Genomic DNA, 13,484 nt, shown 5'->3' with positions numbered 1-13,484 from the left:
AAATAATTACTAGCCATGTGTGACAGAAACTGTACTCCGTTATCCGTAAGGATACAAACAGGCAAACCCTCCATTTTAAAAATTTTGTCCAAAAATTTCAACACACTACACATGTCAGCTTTTTCCACAAATCTTACAATAGGCTATTTAGAGAACAAATCAACAGCCACCAATCCAAATTCTTTCATCTCACCAATAGGCCCAATGATGTCCACAGCAATAGTTTCCCATGGAAGTTCTGGAATAAGTCCTTCACTCATGCAGGGTTTTAAAGTTTTAAGAGTCTTATCTGCAGAACTACAAACCTCACAGTTCTTGACAAAAAAATCTGTGTCCTTATCCACACCAGGCCACCAGAACATGCTTTTCACCACAATCTTGCTTCTCCCAATACCAAAATGTCCCTCATGGCACAACTCCAAAACTTTTTTCCTTAAAGAGATCGGAGGAATCACTCTCTCACCTCTGAAAAGTAAGTTCCTTTCCAATGACAACTCCATCCTTACTTCCCAATAAGCTCTAAATTTTTCTTCCCTGAAACATTGTTTTGGCCAACCATTGCAAATATATTTCTTGACTTCCAGTTCTTCCAACCACTCCATATTACTAATAGCAGGGACACCTGAATCATGGATAAGAGCAATATTGACATTACCCCAAGGGTCATCCACGCACTCTTCAAGTGGTGGCGGTAACCTGGATAAGCAATCTGCAATTACATTGTCTCTTCCAGGTAAATAAATCATCTCATAAATAAACTCTTTCATTCGCATAGATAATCTTGCCATCCTAGCTGAAGCTCCCGAAATGCCGACAGACGACAACATTTTCACTAATGGACGATGATCAGTCCTGATAGTCATTGGTTTACCCCACACGAAGGCTCTAAAATGTTCCAGTGCCCACGCGCATGCTAACGCCTCCCTTTCAATAATGGGGTACCTAACCTCTGCTGGGGAAAGTGCCCTAGATGCAAAAAGAATGATTACCTCTTTTCCCATAGAATCCTTCTGTGATAAAACCGCACCAATACCCTTGTCGCTCGCATCTGTAGTTAATAAACATTCCACATTTGGGTCAAAACTAGCCAAGGCGTTAACACTCTTTAGATCCGCCTTAATCTTATCAAATTCATTCTGGCACTCATCCGTCCAAATAAACTTTACGTTCTTCTTAAGCAACCCCCGAATGTTAAACACCTTTGACGCAAAATTCTTTACAAATTTTGCGCAATATTCTGCCATTCCTAGAAATGCTCTCACCTCCTCCTTAGTACTCGGTGCCCCAGAATTCACGATGTTGTCAATTAAGGCTGGTTTGGGTTTCACCCCTTCCTCACTTATAATGTGTCCTAAGTAAGATACACTTCTTTTGCAGAACTTACATTTTGACAATTCTATTGTTAGTCCTGCCTTTTCTAGGATACTAAGAACCTGTCTCAACTTGGAGTCATGTTCCACTTTGTTCTTAGCTGCCACCAAAATGTCATCTTGGAAAAATACAATCATTTCCATGTTCCCCAGTAGTCTATACATCAACCTCTGAAATACAGCCGCAGCTGACGCTAACCCAAAAGGCATTCGTCTTTATCACACCCAAAGGGTGTGATAAAGGCTGTTAAAAATTTAGACTCGTTTTCCAATTCCACTTGATGGTAAGCAGCAGATAAGTCTATGGTAGAAAACCATGTTGCACCTTTAAATGACAATACCATCTCATTGATCTTAGGCAAGGGAAACTTTTCTATTACAATATTTTTGTTAAGATGGTGTAAATCAATACACAAACGGATCTTTCCATTGGGTTTACGTGCGACGACAATTGGACTGATCCATTCAGAGGCTTCTACTTCCTCAATGATCCCTTTACTTAAAAGTCCCTGTATTTCTCCCTTCACCTCTTCTCTGATTAACATCGGAACAGGTCTAACTTTGTGTACTTTAGGTTGTGCATTGGCTTTGAGTTGTATTTTGTGTACAAAACCCCTCAATTTCCCCAACACAGCACCAAACACTCCCGGAAATTCCTTGTACAAACTAGCACTCAATTTGCTCTCCTCATCCATAACCAGCACCTTTTCCTCACTATTGGGATCCAGAATAATGCTCACATTTTTCTGATCCCACCATCCTAAAACTGATGGACCTGTCTTGGACACATACAATTTCCTACTTGTGTCCCTCCCCTTAAATAAAAACGTGAGGCACCTGTAGCCCAACATTTCAATTCTTTTTCCAGTATACCCAACCAGACAAATATCTGATTGTCTCAATTGATCTCCAATCTTTTCTACAAAATATTTTTTCCAAACCTCCTCATTTACAATGGTATAAGGAGATCCTGAATCTGCATATACTTCCACCACCACACCACCAAAGGATACCTTACATAAGGGTTTTCCTTCTAAAGCTCCATCGGATATGTTGATGACATAATTACCCCTTACATTCTTTACCCATTCCAAATTTTCATCATCCTCCTCAACGACCACTTCTTCTTCATCCCAAACATACTTTACATTGCTACGTTTGCGACACATTTTAGAAAAGTGACCAACCAACCCACAAATTCCACATTTCTTATTAATAGCAGGGCAGGTCCTACTAAAAGCTATGTGTTCCTTGCTATCACAACGATAGCACCTTCTTTCTTCTCCACCATTGTCTCTCTTTTGAAATCTCGTAGGTTGGCTATTCCATCTTCCTTGTGGATTCTGCCGATAACTTGTTGGTCCTCTTGGACCTTGTTGGTACCTTGTCTGGGTTTTGTTCTGTTGAAGAATTTTGCAAACCGCACCTGAGGATTTTTCCTGTTCCGTTTCCTTAATCACTGTAGAACATCTACCTGACATTTCTGCCTTCCTCATAATAGCTAATACATCATCTAGTGGCGCATCGCCATTCACCCACAGTCTATCCTGTAAGGTCGTGTTATTATTGTGCATAACTAGTTGGTCCTGTATTAGCTCATCGTTAATAGCGCCAAATTTGCAATCAATTGCAAATTTTTTTAAGCCATCAATCCACTCATCAACAGTTTCTGTTTTACTCTGTTTCCTTTGAAAGAACTTGTGTCTGATTACTCCCATACACACTTTAGGTGCGAAGTATCTATCCATGTTATTAATGCAGTTCTCAAAAACATTTAAATTAACATCTTCTATTTTACTCATGCGAGAAGGAGTTTTCAACCCAATTGCTCCTAAAGAGTGTAACAAAATCCTTTTTTTCTGCTCTGGTTTCATTTTTTTCTCCTCATCCACCGCCTCTATGTAATTTATGAAATACTCTTTCCACTCAATCCACTTAATCTCTGCTTGAGTACCAGTAGCCCAGAACGGTTGAGGAGCACTTATGCTAAAATTCTGTTGTGCCATCCTTCCTTCTGTGTTTTCCGTATTATTGCTTGTAACACTATTTTCACCCAAGTCTCCTCTCTCCATAAATTTCTCCTCAAAGTATATTGAAATCAATTTTAATTTATTGTTAACTTCTGTTTCTTCCTTGTATTAAATTCACCACTCCCCGACAGCCTCACCTGTATATCCAGTATATTTGAAGTTTCCTTTACATATTGCAAAAGTTTATTGACACGTTTACTGTGTACCGACTTTAACGTCCCTGTCGTGTACACGATCGCGTCAGTGCACTGAGTCAGAAACGGCTTTACCAAGATGGCCGTCACGTAAGGTCACGTTGCGTGACCCTGCGTCATAACGTCCCGACTTCCACAGCGCATTCAGTTCCAGTTCACCCTCTTGCGCACTGTAAGGAATCCCACCGTCCATTCAAAAGATGCGGCACTAGGGATTTCGATAGGGGGAACCAGCGCAGGCTGAATTAATGATAAAAAATGAAGGTATGACGCTCCAATCGTTTCCGCTTAGCGCTAGACTGATGTAGTTGTCCGAAAAGTGAACACTTCACGATTGCCAGCCGATACTTCACCAAGTCGAATTCTTATGTAGACATCATGGGAACGAGAGAAACAAATACACTGTTCTTGGGTCCTTCTCTGTCCGATCGTCGCCAATTGTAATGATGAGGACACCTGTAGATTTAGATACAGGTTTATTACAATATAAGTATAGTAATACAGGTGAGGGCCAGGGAGCAGCCACCCAGCAGTCCAACTCCTCAGCAACCGCCCCACTCTTCTAAAGATGCATTCATGACATTCCATGAGCATCATAGCATTCCTACCACGAGGCACCTGTCTTAAAGGAAAATACCAAGATACAACATAACAGAAAGTAAAGTAATATGCGCACTCAGGAAAGGTGATTCACCAGAATGTATTCTTTCGTACCATTAAGCGTTTCGGCACACAATGGTGTGATCAGGGCACCATCATGTGCCGAAACGCGTAAGGAAAGAATACATTCTGGTGAATCACCTTTACTGAGTGAGCATATTACTTTCCTTTAGATCTGCATACTAAATACCGGTTTTTCGGATTCTGCCGGCTGTGCGCCACCCGACGAAGGGATAGACCCCGGAAGAGCCCTTACCGCGCATTATATATATATATATATTCCTTCGACTCCTTCCGCCTTCTTTCTCCCAGCAAAAAAGGTCACAGCACTGCAGCAGGCAAGTTTTAAGTTAAAGTTTTATTCTTTCAACACCATGTGCAAAAAAGTGTGCAAATACAGGACGGCCTCCGCGTTTCGGCTACAGCTAGCCTTCAACTGGACAATAGAGTCCTTAGGCGTCTAGATGGAATTTAAAGTGTTTACGTGCTAGTACCCTTCTCTATGTTTATAAAAACACTAGACAGGTAACCTCATTCACAAACTATGGGTCAAATTCATCGCCATTTTGTTTCTTTTCACATCAAAGTAAAGTACTATTTAAAGTGCAAGGTGCAATAGCACCATTTCATTTTATCTTTACTGTAAAGTACTTTAAAAGTGCGGCATGCAATCTAATGAAGAGTTTCATCTTATAACCACAGTGTTGTATCTTTCTCTAATACATTTAAGATTCAATATGTACATTTCGTCGAGATCGAGTTTGGGACAATTAGTCCAATTTCTATAAAACTTGATTATAATGTTTTAAATGTAAAGTACATTTTCAAAGTGCTAAGACTATCAAGTTATATGGACTATTTACAGACTACTCTATGTACACATTAATAATCATGATTGTTCCACTATTGTGGAAAAATATATATATGTATCTCATATAGGACCATTTTCTACAAAGGATTCATGCCTTCATCTCATTAGATATTAAGTTCATCCCATGTGGAGCCCAGGTATAAATCAAGTATTTAGTTCATAATACAATCTTTCCTATATGTACATACGGGTTTCTTATTCATAATATCCTAATACAAAGAGATGCATGTCTCCTAAGAAAGAATAAATTCTGGTGAATCACCTTTCCTGAGTGCGCATAATACTTTCCTTTGGATCTGCATACTAAATACCGGTTTTTCGGGTTCTGCCGGCTGTGCGCCACCCGACGAAGGGATAGACCCCGGAGGAGCCCTTACCACTCGGGATTCCAACTGGAAAATAAACATTGTGCCGAAAATTGGAGTCAACAAACAGCGTGATGGTAACACTGCATGCTGGGAGACGCAGTTCCAAGGAGGAAGCGTTGTGACTCCATGCCACGTTTTGCCGGGTACCAAACACTACTTCAGTGAATTGGATGTTATAAATGGACACACTGGGGGACTGAGAGTAACAGTGGCACTTTGAAATACCAAAAGGGCGTTTGAAAAAGGATTACTTCCGAAGAGGTACAATTGTTCTCAGCACATTGATTTTCATCCTAAATTGAACAAATGAACGCTCGCATTGACAACTGCATGCCCCACAATGCACTATGAACTTGGAGTAACGCCCACTGGGGGTCATGGAAACAAATAAAGTAAGCTAATGTGTCCAATGCGCAGTCTCAATGTGGTGATTTGCAGCCCTAGATGAAGAGGCGTCCTGCCTCGAAACGCGTTGGCAAACTGGTGAAACACGATGTAAGTGACAGGCTGCCTGCAGATGAAAAGCCGGATGGCAGAATGTTGCTGCGTGACCTCTCATTGCGAAGGGCAATTGGTATTGAATATATATATATATATATATATATATATATATATATATATATATATATATTATATATATAAATTATATATAAATGATATGAGGGTTCATTAGATCTTGAGAATATAAATAATTGGGAATACATCCCCCAATCGCGAAAAAATTATAAGCTACATGACTGTTAGCATATATACTGACCTCATAACTGCCTGATTTTTCCTCATTATTATCATTTCCACTGGTATGTAAATAATATGATGAAATGTTTGTTGTATTATATGTTTTTAATGAGCACTGAGCACTTTGTATTTAATTGCGCTATGTTTTTTATACCATGTGTTAAAAAGAGAATATACATTACAAGATGGCCGCCATGTTGGTGATTTTAAAGACTTTATCTATGTCAATGATGTGGGAAGTGGCCAATTGGTTTAAAACAGCGCATTTTTTTCACAAACAAACTGACACTGATGAAGCTAGAGTAGCGAAACGCGTCTGTCGGGGTGAAGGGGGGTTTGCAAATAAAAACTTCTTAACCGGATTCCAGTGTGCTCGCCTTTTTCTACTTGGACAGGTGGAAAGTGTCGTGAAGATATATATATATATATATATATATATATATATATATACATATATATATATATTACCTACTGGCTATCGCCAGTAGGTATATATAGTTAGGATTATTTCTCTATGGAACTTTTGAAAATTCTATGTCTAATAACTTTGGCGTTTGTGGACGGAATTGGCTGAAATTTTCAGGAAAATGGCACATTTTGTTTCTGAGCAGCCCCTAAACATTTGGGGGGGTTTCGTAAAGGGGGGGCCGAGAAAAAAGGGGGGTCCCAAAACGCGTTTTTCCCATGTTAATTTCCATAGGGCGTTTGGCCTCACTTTTAGCTCGAACAGCTGAATCGATTTGCACGAAACTTGGCAAAATTGTAGGGACTGTTAGCCCGATGTGCCTTTGCTAGGTCTCAATATATGTGCTCCAGTGGATTTTGAGAAATTAACGTTCAAAACAAGATATATATCTGTAACAGCGCTCCGGGCTGCGCTCCGGTCCGCTTACTTTTCGCGAAACGGAACTTTGCGATGCGAAGCTGATTGGCTCTCCGGTGTCTGTCAACATTCTAAACCAGGGGTACTCATAGTACGGCCCGCGGGCCGGTGGCGGCCCGGCAAGCCTTCCTTGGCGGCCCGCCGGACCTTGCAGACATGTACCAATTTAAAAAAAAAAAATTCAAGAGTTTTAGTAAACACCGGTGGTTGATGCAGCCTGACTCGGAGAGGCTCTGCTCTAGGGGGGCTGGGAAATTCCAGCCATAGAGTGGAGCTGCAGGGGCCTCAGAAGAGGTGAAACAGAACAAAGCCTCATTAACGATTTAATGGTCTTTTAAAGACCTGTGAAGTGCTCCGGCTGTGTGCGCGCCAGGCAAGCTGACTCATCCCGGGCTGCCACAGAGGAGGGGGGGGGGGGGGGATTGTTGGACAATTACAGTGATCAGGACAAACCCCGTGGCTGATTGAACCGAGCCACTTGGAGATCACTCTGCGCAGCCTCGAGTAGCATTTGTTTTATCGACACTGAAGGGATGAAAGTCTGAATCAGCCCAGCCTTATTTGGAATCTCTGCCCTCCGGATTACACCTGATCTCTGCTGAAGTGGTCCAGCCAGCTCTCATGCACCCTCTACATTAGGGAGTCACTAATAATGTGCTGCAGATTTTGGGAAGGCTGGGGAAGGTGGTTCGATGTGTGCAGCAAATAGCTCTTGCTTTTCGTGATATTTCTAATAGAATTATTACACCTCGCCTAGACAGAGATAGGGAGACAGAGATGGAGAGAGAGGGCAAGGGAGGGAGAGACAGAGGGAGGGAGAGTCAGGGGAGGTTGAGGGAGTGAGAGAATTAGGGGAGGGCGAGGGAGGGAGTGAGAGAGGGAGGGGGAGAGTCAGGGGAGGGTGAGACAGAGGGAGGGAGAGACAGAGGGAGGGAGAGTCGGGGGAGGTTGTGGAAGGGAGAGTGAGGGCGAGAGAGGGAGAGTCAGGGAAGGGAGACAGAGGGAGAGCCAGGGGGGTGAGGGAGGTAGGGAGAGTCAGGGGAGGGAGAGAGAGGGAGAGTCACAGGAGAGGGAGGGAGGGAGAGCCAGGGCAGGGTGAGGGAGAGGGAGAGTGAGAGTCGGGGAGGGCGAGGGAGGGAGAGACAGAGGGAGGGAGTGTGAGGGGAGGGAGAGTGAGGGGAGGGAGGTAGAGAGAGGGAGAGTCAGGGGAGGGAGAGAGAGGGAGAGTCGGGGAGAGGGAGGGAGGGAGAGCCAGGGCAGGGTGAGGGAGAGGGAGAGTGAGAGTCAGAGGAGGGCGAGGGAGGGAGAGACAGCGGGAGGGAGTGTGAGGGGAGGGAGAGGGAGGGAGTGTGAGGGGAGGGAAGGAGTGTGAGGGGAGGGAGGAAGAGAGTCAGGGGAGGGAGAAGGAGGGAGAGAGAGAGAGTCGGGTGAGGGCGAGGGAGAGAGGGTGAGTCAGGGGAAGGCGAAGGAGGGAAAGAGAGTCGGGGAGGGAGAGAGAGGGAGAGACAGGGGAGGGAGGCAGAGGCATAAAGAGAGAGGGAGACAAAGGGAGTGAGGGAGGGAGAAAGAGGGTGAGAGGGAGAGAGAGAGGAAGACAGGGAGAGAGGGGGAGGGAGACAGTTGGAGAAAGGGAGGGAGACAGAGAAAGGGAGAGAAAGGGAGACGGAGAGAGGGAGGGAGACAAAGAAAGGGAGGGATACAGAGAGAGGGAGGGATACAGAGAGAGGGAGGGAGATGGAGGGAGGGAGGGAGGAAGTGGGAGGGAGAGAGGGAGAGAAAAAGAGAGGGAGGGAGAAAAAGAGAGGGATGGAGAGAAAGAGAGGGATGGAAACAGAGAGGGGAGGTAGAGAAAGAGAGAGGGAGGAAGACAGAGAGAGGGAGGGAGGGAGACAGAGATAGGGAGGGAGACAGAGATAGGGAGGGAGACAGTGAGGGAGGGAGGGAGGGAGACAGAGAGAGGGAAGGAGACAGAGAGAAGGAGGGAGACAGAGAGGGAGGGAGACAGGGAGGGAGGGAGACAGAGAGAGTGAGGGAGACAGAGAGAGTGAGGGAGACAAAGAGAGTGAGAGAGAGAGAGAGTGAGGGAACCAGAGGGAGTGAGGGAGACGAGAGAGGGAGGGACGGAGAGAGAGAGTGAGAGGGAGGTAGAGAAATAGAGAGAGGGTGGGAGGAAGAGAAAGAGAGAGAGGGAGGGAGAAAGAGAGAGAGATATGTGTGTATGCTCGGTCTGGTGGCTCAGTGGACAAAGACATCCGCTGCCAGGGCATGTGTTCAACCTCATGGTCACAGTTTTTTTTTGTCTCTAGCCCCGCCCCCTCTCTCACTGACCACGCCCCCACCGGTGCGGCCCTCGGCCACAATCTACACTGTAAATTTGGCCCCTTACAGAAAGTTTGTGAGAACCCATGTTCTAAACAGTCCGGAGCGGCCGCCATCTTATCTCTCGGTAGGATCGAGAGAGAAGAAGAGGTGAAAAACGAAGGGGGAATTTAATGAAAGGGGGCAAGGTATACCCCTCTTGACCCCCTAGGAATGATGTTGGGGTTATTAAAGGGTCCCGTGGGGAAAATAAAAAAAAATTGATTTTTCACGGTAGAAGCGCTTCCCGGGCCGCGAATTGGGCCGCAAACTGGTAGCGAAACGGGAATTCGCCATTTTGTGTTTTGTTTTAATTAAATTACTAGGTATAAGGGGGTGCGGGAGACGTATCCTGATCCCTTATGTTTTCTGAGGGTGGCTGAGGAGGCTCATATATGTTGATACTAAGCATGGGCGGAAAATCCGTTACGCTCGCGGATTTTGCGGATTTTCGGGAAATCCGCAATCCGCGAGATTTGCGGATTTCCCGCAAAATCTGCAAATTCGCACGCAGCGGATTTTTTTGGCGGCGCGCGGCGTTGGTGATACAATTTTTGCGGCGCGCGGCGTTTATCATCGTTTGCCGAGTTGTTTTTTTCGATAGTTTGCGAGTGCTGCGCCATTTTGGATCTTGCTGTGTGATCCCGCGGGAATTGGCGAGCGCGATTACGTCATCGCGGCTTGCCAGCGATAGTTTGTCAACGCGAGTACGGCGAGATCACGTCTCGCGGTACTTCGCAATTGCGAGATTTGAGATGCGGCGAGCGAAAATATAAATTTGCAATTCTGCACAAGAAATCCACCAGCAAGCAGCATAAACCTTCTAGAAATGATGATTTTTATGTGAATAACTCCTTAGTTTGACATTTGCCTGCACTTTTTTAGCGAGGAGTCCATTTTGGGGAGGTGGGCAGGGGGGTGGGAGGAAGGAAGTGCCCCATAGTCTTCAACTTCCTGTTCCTGTTCAGCAGGCTCCTCCCAGTGCTTTGTCCATCTCCTGGTCACTTTTCATTTGGATGTGGAGCTGGAAGGATTACTTTTTGTGGATGCTGCTGGATCTTTGGATTTGAGGCCTTTTTGACTTTCTTTGGATCACTGTTGGATTAGAAATTTTACAAGTAAGTTTGTTTGGGGCATTACAGTTGCTGCAACTAAAATTTTGGAATTTTCGATTTTTGGGCTGTTTTGGGGCCTTTTGCCCAGGGGTACTCAGTGGTGGGTGGACTGATTCTTTCTGTGGGTTGTCTTGAACTTAAACATCATGGAGGCCATAGATGAATTGGGATTGTGCTGATTTTTCTGTGTTTTTCGATTTTTGACCTGTTGTTGGGGCCTTGACCAGGGGTAGTGAGTGGTGCATGGGCCTAGTCTTTCTGTGGGCTGTTTTGAATTTAAACATCATGGAGGGCATGGATGGAATGGGATTGTGCAGATTTTTCAGTGATTTTCGTTTTTTGGGCCTGTACTTGTGGCCTTTTCACCAGGGGTATTTGAGTCTAGCATGGGCCTAGTCTTTCTGTGGGCTGTCTTGAATTTAAACATCATGGAGGGCATGGATGGAATGGGATTGTGCTGATTTTGCAGTGTTTTTCGATTTTTGGGGGTGTTCATGGGGAGGGACATGCCATGTGGCTGGTGGCCATTTTGAGTGCAGCTACAGGCACTGGCCATGTGCTGGCAGGCAAGTGGCCATTTTGAATGCAGGCTTTGTTGTTAGGCCTCCAACCATTTTGCCTACTTTTCAACCTTTATTTATGCCCAGGGGTAGTGAGTCTTGCATGGGCCTAGTCTTTCTGTGGGTTGTCTTGAATTTAAACATCATGGAGGCCATGGATGGAATGGGATTGTGCAGATTTTTCAGTGATTTTCGTTTTTTGGGCCTGTACTTGTGGCCTTTTCACCAGGGGTATTTGAGTCTAGCATGGGCCTAGTCTTTCTGTGGGCTGTCTTGAATTTAAACATCATGGAGGCCATGGATGGAATGGGATTGTGCTGATTTTGCAGTGTTTTTCGATTTTTGGGGGTGTTCATGGGGAGGGACATGCCATGTGGCTGGTGGCCATTTTGAGTGCAGCTACAGGCACTGGCCATGTGCTGGCAGGCAAGTGGCCATTTTGAATGCAGGCTTTGTTGTTAGGCCTCCAACCATTTTGCCTACTTTTCAACCTTTATTTATGCCCAGGGGTAGTGAGTCTTGCATGGGCCTAGTATTTCTGTGGGTTGTCTTGAATTTAAACATCATGGAGGCCATGGATTGAATGGGATTGTGCTGATTTTGCAGTGTTTTTCGATTTTTGGGGGTGTTCATGGGGAGGGACATGCCATGTGGCTGGTGGCCATTTTGAGTGCAGCTACAGGCACTGGCCATGTGCTGGCAGGCAAGTGGCCATTTTGAATGCAGGCTTTGTTGTTAGGCCTCCAACCATTTTGCCTACTTTTCAACCTTTATTTATGCCCAGGGGTAGTGAGTCTTGCATGGGCCTAGTATTTCTGTGGGTTGTCTTGAATTTAAACATCATGGAGGCCATGGATTGAATGGGATTGTGCTGATTTTGCAGTGTTTTTCGATTTTTGGGGGTGTTCATGGGGAGGGACATGCCATGTGGCTGGTGGCCATTTTGAGTGCAGCTACAGGCACTGGCCATGTGCTGGCAGGCAAGTGGCCATTTTGAATGCAGGCTTTGTTGTTAGGCCTCCAACCATTTTGCCTACTTTTCAACCTTTATTTATGCCCAGGGGTAGTGAGTCTTGCATGGGCCTAGTCTTTCTGTGGGTTGTCTTGAATTTAAACATCATGGAGGCCATGGATTGAATGGGATTGTGCTGATTTTGCAGTGTTTTTCGATTTTTGGGGGTGTTCATGGGGAGGGACATGCCATGTGGCTGGTGGCCATTTTGAGTGCAGCTACAGGCACTGGCCATGTGCTGGCAGGCAAGTGGCCATTTTGAATGCAGGCTTTGTTGTTAGGCCTCCAACCATTTTGCCTACTTTTCAACCTTTATTTATGCCCAGGGGTAGTGAGTCTTGCATGGGCCTAGTCTTTCTGTGGGTTGTCTTGAATTTAAACATCATGGAGGCCATGGATTAAATGGGATTGTGCTGATTTTGCAGTGTTTTTCGATTTTTGGGGGTGTTCATGGGGAGGGACATGCCATGTGGCTGGTGGCCATTTTGAGTGCAGCTACAGGCACTGGCCATGTGCTGGCAGGCAAGTGGCCATTTTGAATGCAGGCTTTGTTGTTAGGCCTCCAACCATTTTGCCTACTTTTCAACCTTTATTTATGCCCAGGGGTAGTGAGTCTTGCATGGGCCTAGTCTTTCTGTGGGTTGTCTTGAATTTAAACATCATGGAGGCCATGGATGGAATGGGATTGTGCAGATTTTTCAGTGATTTTCGTTTTTTGGGCCTGTACTTGTGGCCTTTTCACCAGGGGTATTTGAGTCTAGCATGGGCCTAGTCTTTCTGTGGGCTGTCTTGAATTTAAACATCATGGAGGCCATGGATGGAATGGGATTGTGCTGATTTTGCAGTGTTTTTCGATTTTTGGGGGTGTTCATGGGGAGGGACATGCCATGTGGCTGGTGGCCATTTTGAGTGCAGCTACAGGCACTGGCCATGTGCTGGCAGGCAAGTGGCCATTTTGAATGCAGGCTTTGTTGTTAGGCCTCCAACCATTTTGCCTACTTTTCAACCTTTATTTATGCCCAGGGGTAGTGAGTCTTGCATGGGCCTAGTCTTTCTGTGGGTTGTCTTGAATTTAAACATTATGGAGGGCATGGATGGATTGGGATTGTGCTGATTTTGCAGTGTTTTTCGATTTTTGGGGGTGTTCATGGGGAGGGACATGCCATGTGGCTGGTGGCCATTTTGAGTGCAGCTACAGGCACTGGCCATGTGCTGGCAGGCAAGTGGCCATTTTAAATGCAGGCTTTGTTGTTAGGCCTCCAACCATTTTGCCTACTTTTCAACCTTTATTTATGCCCAGGGGTAGTGAGTCTTGCATGGGCCTA

Source organism: Lissotriton vulgaris, chromosome 1_1, assembly GCF_964263255.1.
Source record: "Lissotriton vulgaris chromosome 1_1, aLisVul1.2, whole genome shotgun sequence".
In the NCBI taxonomy this organism is placed as follows: Eukaryota; Metazoa; Chordata; class Amphibia; order Caudata; family Salamandridae; genus Lissotriton; species Lissotriton vulgaris.
The sequence above is the reverse complement of the archived record's forward strand: the minus strand, read 5'-3'. Positions refer to the sequence as shown.